Source organism: Terrapene carolina, unplaced genomic scaffold (genome assembly GCF_002925995.2).
Source record: "Terrapene carolina triunguis isolate 2854851 unplaced genomic scaffold, T_m_triunguis-2.0 Scaffold89, whole genome shotgun sequence".
Lineage (NCBI taxonomy): Eukaryota > Metazoa > Chordata > Testudines > Emydidae > Terrapene > Terrapene triunguis.
This window is the reverse complement of record NW_020664440.1, coordinates 5,641,655-5,653,135: the sequence shown is the minus strand read 5'-3', so window position 1 is coordinate 5,653,135 and position 11,481 is coordinate 5,641,655. Positions and strand designations below refer to the sequence as shown.

Here is an 11,481-nt window from a genome sequence, read left to right as displayed (position 1 = left end):
GGCTCCGGCCGGTGGCTTTTTTGCCTAGGGCGGCAAAAAAGCCAGAGCCGGCCCTGTCTGTTGGTGAGAGAGACCAGCTTTCAAGCTACACGGAGTTCTTCTTCAGCACTGTGTAAGCACGAAAGCTGGTCTCTCTCACCAACAGAAGTTGGGCCAATAAAAGATATTACCTCACCCACCGTGTCACTCTGATATCCTGGGACTGACACGACTACAACACCACTTCATATTATTATATTTCTATATTTGTATTTTGGTAGCACGTAGGAGCCCAACTCACCGATCACAACCCAATTGTGGTAGGCACCAGACACAAACACAGAACAAAAAGATGGTCCTTACACTAAAGAGTTTTCACTCTACATATAAAAAGAGACAACAGCTGGAGACAGACAGAGGAGTACAAAGAAACAACGTAATTACCACCACTTCTGATAAAATGCCAAGCCTCATCTTGTAAAAGCTTCCAGTATTTAATAGAGACAATAGCTGTCTTGTTAAATCTATGGAATGATATAGTAAGATACAGCATAATTTAAGTAACTGTAGATTATTAGAAACATTCATTGTGGACGTAAGTAAATCTTATTAAATCTAAATTACATGGAAGTTTGAAATGGTCCCTAAACATTACATTTATCCAACATCAGAAGAGTTAAAGTTTGTTTTATTGTGTTGCAACTAATGATTAATAAATGAGCCTATTCCGTTAATCTGCCAGGCAAAACTTAGCTTGACAGACACCTGCCACAGAAAATTTGTTATCTATTCAGGGAGGAAATGGCAGTGAGATGAAATCAATGCTGATGCTGTACATTGAGCTGACAAACTGAAATCTCAGAGGAAGTTTGTCATCTTGAACAAAGAGGACTATCCCTTGTGGCATCTCAAAGGCCCAAAAGAAAGGTCAAACCTGGTTCTTATTTATCAGGGCCCTGAAACTCTAGCATAGCACTTAAATTTCTTTTTCGATTTTGGGTGACAAAGTCCAGTTATTTGACAGAAATGCCTCGTAATATATTTATGAGAAGATATAGAGCCACATGCTGCTGCATCATTGTCAAATGGGAGTTAACTGCATCATTTCCTTGCACTGCAGAATCAAAAGTGACATAACCTTCTATCATCTACACCAGAAAAGAGATAGAATAGCCATCATATTTGCTCCAATTTGTTAAAAAAAAGAGACAAAAAGGAAATGCCGTTTATACCAAACAAAACAGGTCTCCTAACACATACACAATCTCAAATTTCTTCCTATTGTACTTTGAGTAGTAAAAAAAAATAAAAAAAATCTGTTAACATGAAGACAAGGGATGCTCTCAAAATAAGGTTTGTTTTATCTCTAATTACTAATTAGATGCATTTCAAGCAAATGGAAAGAAGTTTAAAATTTCTATTTGATTTTCACCATTTGAGTTGCCTGTTTCCTTTCTGCATCCTTCTCAGTTCGGACAAGTCAGATCAGGTTTGACTGTTGATCAGGGCCGGCTCCAGGCACCAGCGAAGGAAGCAGGTGCTTGGGGCAGCCAGTGGAAAGGGTCGGCATGTCCGGGTCTTCGGCGGCAAATCTCTCAGTCTCTCTTTTCCTCTTTGAGCTGCCGCCGAAGTGCCGCCGAAGAGGAAGAGAAGGACCCGCTGCCGAATTGCCGCAGAAGAATGAAGCGGCACGATTGAGCTGCAGCTGAAGTGCCGCCGATCGGCTTTATCTTTTCCCCCCCCACTTCGCCGCTTGGGGCGGCAAAAAAGCTGGAGCCGGCCCGGCTGTTGATCCTCATTTTCACTTCCTCATGCACCTCACAAGATGGATTTCCAAAATGGCAGGAGGTGGTTCAGGGCTCAGACTCTGCATGGTGCAAGTCAACAGGGTTTGCACAGGCCCACGGATCCTGTGAGAAGGAGCTTGCAGACCGGAGCCTAAATCCTCACCCTGCCCTCACAAATCCTGTTTTAATCGCATTTTAAACTTTCCCAGAGATATACTAACATTACATGTTCTGAAACTTTTCAAAACAAGCCCTACATTCTGGCCCAATCTACTGGGCAACATGCCTTTAAAAAGACCAGATCGCACCAGAGTAGATTAACATATAAAAAGAGAACTTTCTTTAACCATGTAATTCATACAGTGATAAATTCATTGTACTTGTCACAAGCTTTTTACAGTGAAATTGAAGTGAGAAACCCCCTCACTTTGGAGACACTTCTTCCCTTGAAGAACTGTGGTTTGATTGCGTTTGTTGTTATTTTCCTTAAAAAAATCTTCAGATACAGAACAGAATCACACCCAGCCAGGCAATGATATCTGTGCCTGAAATAACCTAAAACAACAAGGAAAATGTGGTCCACACATGTGGAGAACTTTCTGCCAGCAAATATGAAACTCTGGCTAGCTCCACCAAATCTCTCATTTGATGTTCACATAAAATAGACAGACAGTATCCGTTCTCATGTCTGGCTTGATGTTCTATAACTGTACTGTTTATTCAATAGAATTAAATCCTACACCCCAAAAAAATAAAGGCAGCTCCTATACATATGTCAAATTATTATTCTAATTTGTAATAGATGAACACAATAGCCAGTTACTCGGGGCCTGTATTTTTTAATGTCCAATATCCAATTTATTGCAGATTTTTATTGTTTTCAAAGATCTGCTTAATTCTCCTGAATTAGGTGGATTAAAAAGAAAAGGGATTTTAAAAAACCAACACTGAAAACAGCTGCAGCCCAGAGTAACAGCAATAGAAAAATAAACTCTCGCTTTTAAAAATCACACTGCAAGTATGTTTCACCTAAGAGTTGAGAAGCTTTCAGCAAGTGAGATAAATTTAAGGAGGAAGTTAAACACACTGCCAGACGGATGCATCAATATTGAAAACTGAGGTAGTACTGATACCCTTCATCGCAATCAAATAGTGTTTTGATTGAAGCAATTTAAAATTTATCAGGCTACAGTTACAAAATGTGCCCATTCGATGCTGATAAATCTGTGATGTTAAATCACAAGCTGACAGCACCCAGAGGGAAACTCAGCAGCCAGACAGAGGGGTAGCATGTTGAAGGAGCAGCAAAGAAAAAATAAATAAATAAATAAAGCCAGGCCCTTCAAAATTGGAATCCCCTTCAAAATGCTAGAATGCTTCTACATAAAGAGGAAACAGATGTTCATGGCTGGAATTTGCATGTGGCTTTATTCTCTACCAGGATACAATAAAACTACTCTTCTGCTCGTCCTCTGAGTCAGAAATTAAATGGTGGCCTGGCATGTCTAGTCCAGCTGTGCCTTCCTTTCCCAACTTTTATTAGCAATATATTAAAAACCTAAAAAGCATAAGAAATGAAAAATCATGTGGCATGTGTCCTCAAACCAATATAAAAACGACAGATGTTCTTACTAATCTGCAGCGCATGCTTGTTTATTCAGGTTCTCTGTGTGTCTGATTCAGCGGGGCTTTGCTCTCGGAATTATCTGTTTTTACAAATGCTAGAGTAAATACTAAGAGAACAGCCGTCGGAGACAATAAAATCACCTAAAAGGGGAGTTAAGGTCTTTGTTTTCTTGCACGGGTCTCTTTCACTCTTTTGGGCCCCCATTCAGCAAAGCCACGTGGTTAATGTGAAGCACCTGAGTAGCTCCACAGAATTCAACGGTTTAGGAAGCAAGGTGGGCCTCTGCTCCTTGGGAAGTGAGTGTGCAGAAGCAGCATAGCTACTGCGTCCATGGGGCTGTATTGATGGCTACAGAGCAAGCCTATTGCTGCTGTGAGGCCTGGTTTCTTCTTTGTCCCCACCCAGACTTGAAGAGCCTAGATTCTGTGTAACCCAGAGACTGAACCAAGGAGCTCCACAGCTGAATGCATGAGTTTCTGCAGCTCGAGCGCCAGGTTTTCATGCTGAGAGCTTCAACAGACTCACAATCTCAGTGAACAAGGCACAGAGCAGGACACAATCTCACTGGTGGGTTAAATACTTCCCTCGGACAGAGGTAGTTCATCCCGAGCATCTGAGGCCCACAACAGCTCAAATCCAGGATGACTCTCCACTTATGTGACAGCCACCATGTTGGCCAACATTGGGGATTGTACTAGGGATGTCCACAGCTGAAAACATGAGTCTCTATAGCTCAAGCTAAAGAGCCAGGTTGTGTAGCAGGGGGCTGTAACAGACTCAAATCCCTTCTGGGTCTGGCACAAGGGGTGACACATGTCACCCACTGGCGTGTGGGTTACATTTTGCAAAAAAAGGGCAGTAAGACCCAAAATCAGCAGAATCCAACAATTTCTTGTTCTTGCCATGCCCCTCCTCATGACTTGTGATATCAGTCACATAAACTGCTCTCGGTGATACCTTTATGGCACGTTGTTCATACAGTAAGACTGGCAGCTGTTTATCATGTATTTATTAGGAATAGAATATTTTTGTAACTCTATTGCCACTGAAGCCAATGCTAAAAACTCCCATTGGCTTCAATGGGAGCAGAGTTATGCCAACACTTTTAGAAAAAGTGTCATCAACAGTCTCACCTAAAGACATTTGTACACACGGCATTTCCACTCATCACTGTAGTACTACAGCATATATTTGCGAAGGGTGCCCCTCACCGTGGTACCTGGGCAGCAGTTGTCAAACCAGTCTTATCTTCCTATTTCTCTACTTTAATCATGGCTGAACAGTGTAAAGACACACTGTAGTTCAGAGTTTGAAAAAGAAGATAGAAAATATTCCATAAACGTTTCTAGATTACAACTGTAAACTTCCATCTTGAATAAACCACCGTTCTTTTTGTTTGTTTATGACTGTATTTAAAAGAAAAATGCCTCCTTTACAGGAGATGGTTCTTCTTTTACGATAGGTTCAATCTGCAGTCATATAAACAACCCTGTTTCTCGGCTGAAGTTAACACCAAAACATTTCAATTAATAATCATAGTAAATCTGTTTCAATGTCTTCTCCTCTTAAAATTCTTCACGCACTTACACAATGCATCTAGATTATGATCAACTGACATTCCACCTATAAATATACTTTCTCCATAATAGGATTTGAAAAGATAGTATGAAATGAGGTAAGCCTTTCACTTGGCCATGTCACAGGTCACAGCAATAGATGTGATTATATACAGCGTGGTATAAAGCATCCTGATTGAAGGTGATGGTGCATAGCGGCAATGCACAGCCACTCGACATACCATCCTTAAACCCGGTATTGTCAACATTCATTTTTACATTCAATTAATCCTGCTTGCCAGGCTCCAGTTGATGCATTGCAGACGCCACAAGAAACCTAACAAAGGTAATTTGTAATTTTAAGCATGACCAAAAGGCTGTCAAACTGTAGATGTCCTTACTGCAGTTTTTAGAGATGAAAGGATTTAGTGTGGTGAGAGAAGACTGGTAAATAAATGAGTGAAGTCTCAGTTAATAAATATTGATGCGCTTAGAAACAAAGGTTTCCAACAAAGACAATAAAGCAAGTGGCAACAATGGCCAGAGATTGACAACTCCCCCAGGGCCCCATCTTCTAAAGAACACGTTTAAACACAAGTCCCATTGCAGTGATTTCCAACACAACTTGGCCAGCCAGCATAGGCAAGGCTGTGCAGCATTAGAACTATAATTAGCAGCCATAGTCCAGCATGGGTAAAACACCAAAGGGGCATGTACACTGATGATCTTTGGAAATTCTTCCACAATGGCACTATCGCTAATAGTTTCTCCATCATCAAATTAATATTACTCACCATCTGTCCTACATGGGTGATTTGAAGATTCATTAGCTGGCATCTGTAAAGTCTTTTGACAAATTAAACACTCTATGTGGCAAAGTGTGGTTTAATTTGGTTGAGAACCTCTATTACACACTTATCTTTTAAGCTCATGTTGTAAAACTGCATAAAATGGGTGTGGTTTTCTTTTAAAAACCACTGCTGATAAGTTACAAAGGGAAATCCTCGTCCAGTCCTTTTCTGGTAGAAGGATGGTTAATAAAAATACAGTCTCTTTATGGATGCCAGTGTTGAAAAATATGTGAGAGCTCCAGCACAGATATATGCCTGCCCGCAACAGGTGGGGAGAAGAGAAGCACTGAGGCAGATATACAACTTAAATACGAGAGAGACAGCTAACAGAGATCCTTGTAAGGAGTGCAGAATGCTTTAACCTTTCACTGACAGTGTTAGGGACCATTGTTTTAGTCAAGGCACTTTCATCATAGAGATGAGATGAACAGCCTTAAACTTCTCACTCTCTCCCACTCCACCCTGATATTTTGATAGGAGGGCAAAGCAGCTTTATAGAAATTGACTGAGGTTACATAGATAACCTGCATAGGACGTTAACTTTCACAAACCCAAGACTTGATCCTGCTCCCAATCTGACTTCAATAGGAGGAGGATTGATTGCACCCCAAATATGCAAATACTCTAGCAGACTCTCTCCTCCCCCCCCCCAATAAATAGCCCCACAGCGTCCATTGTCAAAATAAGTCTATTTTGTTATTTGTTCTTGAAAAGCAGCATACCCCAAAAATGCACAATGAAAATAAATATTCCAACATCAACTTGTACATGCTGTTTTTAAGGCACAGATAAAAATCTTTCAGGATAACAGATGAGTTTAGCAGCTCTAAAAGAATGAAGGTATTGTTTAACAGGAAGCAGATGTATGTCAGATGGCAAACTCATTAGAATGTCCCATCGTTAAAGGAAACAGGATAACAATGAGCCGTCTGAAAAAATGTGAACTGATCAGGAAATATACAAGCCGCAGCTAATCTCCTATTTATTGGTAGGTAATGCCTGTAAGTCATGCACATGCATTGAGTTTAGGACCATGAAGGACTAATCTTTGTTCACATGAAAAAAACATAACAGTAGAACCCTTAACCATGGAACTCAACATTTCTGGAAAAGTCTTCTGAAGCACACATAGAAAGGAAAAAAAACAAACAAAAAAAGCCTGACATTTGAAGAAGCTAACATATTAATGAATTCTTTAAATATACTTGGTTAGGCACTATGGTCCAATGGAGCAGTTCTATTTGATTCCAAAACATTAAAGATATTTTAGGTACTTTTCTCTGTGTTTTTGTTTGTTTAAAGTACACCCATAGAAACCGGTCATAATAGCAGCTGTTACCTCAGACCTTCCAGAGATACACAAAATGAGACCCAAGAGAATTAATTTATGGAAAGATGCCTGAAAGGCAAGCATCCATACTGGAATACTGTTATATCTTCAATTACGATGCACCTGAAAGATTCTTCAGAGCCCAGTCCTGCACTCCTTACCCAGAAAAAATTGCCACTGAAGGCAATGGGAACTTTGAGTAATGCACGTAGGACTGGACAGCAAGGAGCATTAATAAAATGAAAGTAGTTAAAACAAATAGTATACAGTTTCTTGCCATAGGGGAGGTGGGTCTATGGAGTGTACGTTGGGGGTGTGTGTTGCTTCATGAAGTAAATATTCAATCAAATAAAATCATAGATCAGTGAATCTATAACTGAACGGACATCAGCATGAAAATATTTATGGGAAAATACCTGCCCTCAGAGTAACAGCGACATTACTTAACAGAATGGAAAAGAACATACGTTCTCCCCTTTCCAAGTGTGTCCGTCTATAATAGTTTTCTTGTTACACTACTACATAATGCTCCCAAATAGGACACAGCAGAATTATTTCATGCAGCTCTTCTCCACGTAAATTACACAGTTCTCTCCCTCTCTCTAGGAGGTTTCGGAATCTCATTTAAAATATTCTACAGGAAAACTCACAGCCCCCTTTTGCCCATGGGCTGGATCCAAAGTTCATCAGCATCATTGGGAGGCTTTCCACATGACGTCGATGGGCTTTGGATCAGGCTCCATGTGTGGCAAGGTGGAGGCAGTGGGTAGAGAGAATGCAAGGATACATGTGTACTACACAAGGGCCGCATTAATAATTCTGCTCTTATTGCATGGTTCCAAGGAAGCCTGGGTAGGTACGCACAGGTGGTGGGGCTTTAGTAGGGCTGTGGAGCAAGTTGCTTTAGGTTCCCTGCACTGGCAAGATGTCTCATGACCCAGCCTCTACAGCTCTGCTTCTACCTCCATTTGACCCTTGATTCCACAAAGCGCTTAAGCACATTCTTAAGTTCCATTGACGTTAATGGGACTTACGCATGTTTTTAAATGCTTTCCTGAATAGGGATGAACTAAACTGCTTTGCTGAGTTGGGGGCCTTGCGTTAGTCAAGGATTTTATCCTGTGCATCTCCCTTCTGAAGAAAAAAAATCAATTTAACCAGCTGTTAAAGAATATATAGCTGTCAAGGGTATAATGTATTCCATCATATCGGAGGTGAAAACAGCACTGTATAATAGCCACTGCATAAGAATAGCTGCAAGAATAGTCACTACAACTTAACAATCGCAGCCACTAGAATCCAGCTGGAACTACCTTCTTCAAAGTATCCGAGCCCATAGACAGCTGCGCTTAATATATCTTACACCATTATCTCCATCATGTGGCAGACGGGGAAATCGCAGATTTATATCAAGCTTTAGAAACACCCAACTCTGCTATGTTATTTCATTTTCAAAACGTGTAAGAGATTTTGTGCCCAGGTTATGAAAAAAGGAACAGCTGATGTCTCCCTGTGGCTACCGATATTAAATATTTACATAGTGCCATTACTCCATGGCTGATCTCGTTGGGCAAGAAGCAGCATGCATTGGTCTGGTAGTTAAATCTAGATCAAACTAAATCCTTGGCCATTACCATCTAGCATCCTCCAGCTCATAACCAGCTCAGTATGAATCTGTTCAGACATGGCATTGAGCAAGTGGGAACCATCAAATACTTGGGCAGCATCACAGACAGTGCCAGGGAATGCTCAAAAGATGTGGACACTCATATAGCAGCTGCTGCAGCCATGTTTCAGGCCCTTCAGTGGCCTCTGTGAGGATGTCACAACATCAAGCTTGCCATGAGCTACAGCTCTGTAGAACCACGGTTATACCAACTCTGTACGGCAGCGAAACATGGGCGCTGAAGAAGGTTGAAAAACACAAGCTTGACATTGTTTAGCCTCATCGTCATCAACAGCTGTTCCACATTAAGTGGCAAGAGAAAATCAGAAATGAGGATAGTCGAAGCCAAAACCTGCAACCGCCACCATCAGCACAGGTTCTGTTTGGCAGCTTTCTCGCTACGGACAAATTATCAGAATGGAGGACCAACGAATTCCAAAGCATGTGTATCAAGGAATGCTGCTACACAGCCGGCAACCACATGGGCACCAAAAACTTCGGTAGAATGCTAAGATCGCCAGTGATAGACAGAAAATGAACATTCAGCCAAACCACCTTAAGGATCTAGCCAGAGACTGATTTGGGTGGTACTCGATCTGCAAGGAGGCCATGTCGTTTTGGGATTTGCCAGGATGTGGATGATAATAACTGCATGGCACACCGCAGATAAAGAAAGAGACAGTCCCTGCCCCAAAGAGCTTACAGTCTCACTAGAGATGCAGTGCAACAACTGAAGGCAATGAAATAAAGAATTATAGGACTTGAAGGGACCTTGAGAGTTCATCTAGTCCAGTCCCCTGCCTCATGGCAGGACTAAGTATTATCTAGACCATTCCTAACAGGTGTTTGTCTAACCTGCTCTTAAAAATCTCCAGTAATGGAGATTCCACAACCTCCCTAGGCAATTTATTCCAGTGCTTAACCACCCTGACAGTTAGGAAGTTTTTCCTCATGTCCAACCTAAACCTCCCTTGCTGCAATTTAAGCCCATTGCTTCTTACCCTATCCTCAGAGGTTAAGAAAAACTATTTCTCTCCCTCCTCCTTGTAACAACCATTTATGTACCTGAAAAATGTTTTGTTCCCCCTCAGTCTTCTCTTTTCCAGACTATACAAACCCAATTTTTTCAATCTTCCCTCACAGGTCATGTTTTCTAGACCTTTAATCATTTTTGTTGCTCTTCTCTGGACTCTCTCCAATTCATCCACATCCTTCCTGAAATGTGGCACCCAGAACTGGACACAATACTCTATTTGAGGCCTAATCAGCACGGAGTAGAGAGGAAGAATTATTTCTTGTGTCTTGCTTACAACACTCCTGCTAATATATCCCAGAATGATGTTCGCTTTTTTTGCAACAGCATTACACTGTTGACTCATATTTAGCTTGTGATCCCGCTATGACCCCCAGATCCCTTTCTGCAGTACTGCTTCCTAGACAGTCATTTCCCATTTTGTATGTGTGCAACTGATTGCTCCTTCCTAAGTGGAGTACTTTGCATTTGTCTTTATTAAATTTCATCCCATTTACTTCAGACCATTTCTCCAGTTTGTCCAGATCATTTTGAATTTTAATCCTATCCTCCAAAGCACTTGCAACCTCTCCCAGCTTGGTATCGTCTGCAAACTTTATAAGTGTAGTCTCTATGCCATTATCTAAATCATTGATGAAGATATTGAACAGAACCAGAACCAGAATTGATCCCTGCAGGAACCCACTTGTTATGTCCTTCCAGTATAACTGTGAACCACTGATAACTACTCTCTGGGAATGGTTTTCCAACCAGTTTTGCAAAGAAGGAGGGTAAAGGGGAAACATGATGAGGGACACTTACATAAGAACAGCCGTACTGGGTCTGACCAAAGGTCCATCTAGCCCAGTATCCTGTCTTCTGACAGTGGCCAATGCCAAGTGCTTCAGAGAGAATGAACAGAACAGGTAATCATCAAGTGATCCATCCCCTGTCGCTCATTCCCACCTTGGCAAACAGAGCTATTGTGAACAGTTAGTTAAACACAAGTCCGGATGACTAGTCAAAGTAGATATCTTGATGGTGACGTTATCTTATTTAAAATTAGCTTCACAAGCCCTTTAAATATTTCACTTTAGTATTTTATGCTAATTCAATAGGGCCTAATTCAGCCAAGCATTTAAGCACGTGACTAATCTCATCCATGCTTAGCCAAGCACTTAAGCACTGTTGACTTCAGTGGGATCATCCATGTGCTGCAAGTTAAGACTGGATGACACTCTAAATAAAATATATGTTCTAGCTAACCCACAGGATGTGGCCTTGCAGGAATTACTGTGTGAAACTATTGGCCTATGTTATACATAAAGGCAGTCCTAAAGATTATCATGGTCTCTCTAGCCTTAAAAATCTATTAATTTATAAAGTTAAGAACATGTTTTGCTGAGTCAGGGCTGGACTTTGCTGAATCTACTCCAACATTACCAAAAGAGAGGATCTAAAACCTATTAACGTGAATGGAAAACCACCCCCAACTGATTTAAATGGGCATTGGATCAGGCCCCAAATGAACACCTAGAGCAGTGGTTCCCAAACTTGTTCCGCCGCTTGTGCAGGGAAAGCCCCTGGTGGGCCGGGCCGGTTTGTGTACCTGCCACGTCCGCAGGTTCGGCCGATCGCGGCTCCCACTGGCCGCGGTTCACTGCTCCAGGCCA

General features: G+C 41.4%; 1 protein-coding gene across 1 annotated transcript in view; it reads right to left on the bottom strand.

Annotated features, from left to right (window-relative positions):
• The window catches only part of SLC25A26 (solute carrier family 25 member 26), a 287,750-nt gene that overhangs the window by 43,092 nt on the left and 233,177 nt on the right, over positions 1 to 11,481 (bottom strand). The gene's annotated exons all lie outside the window — the stretch shown is intronic.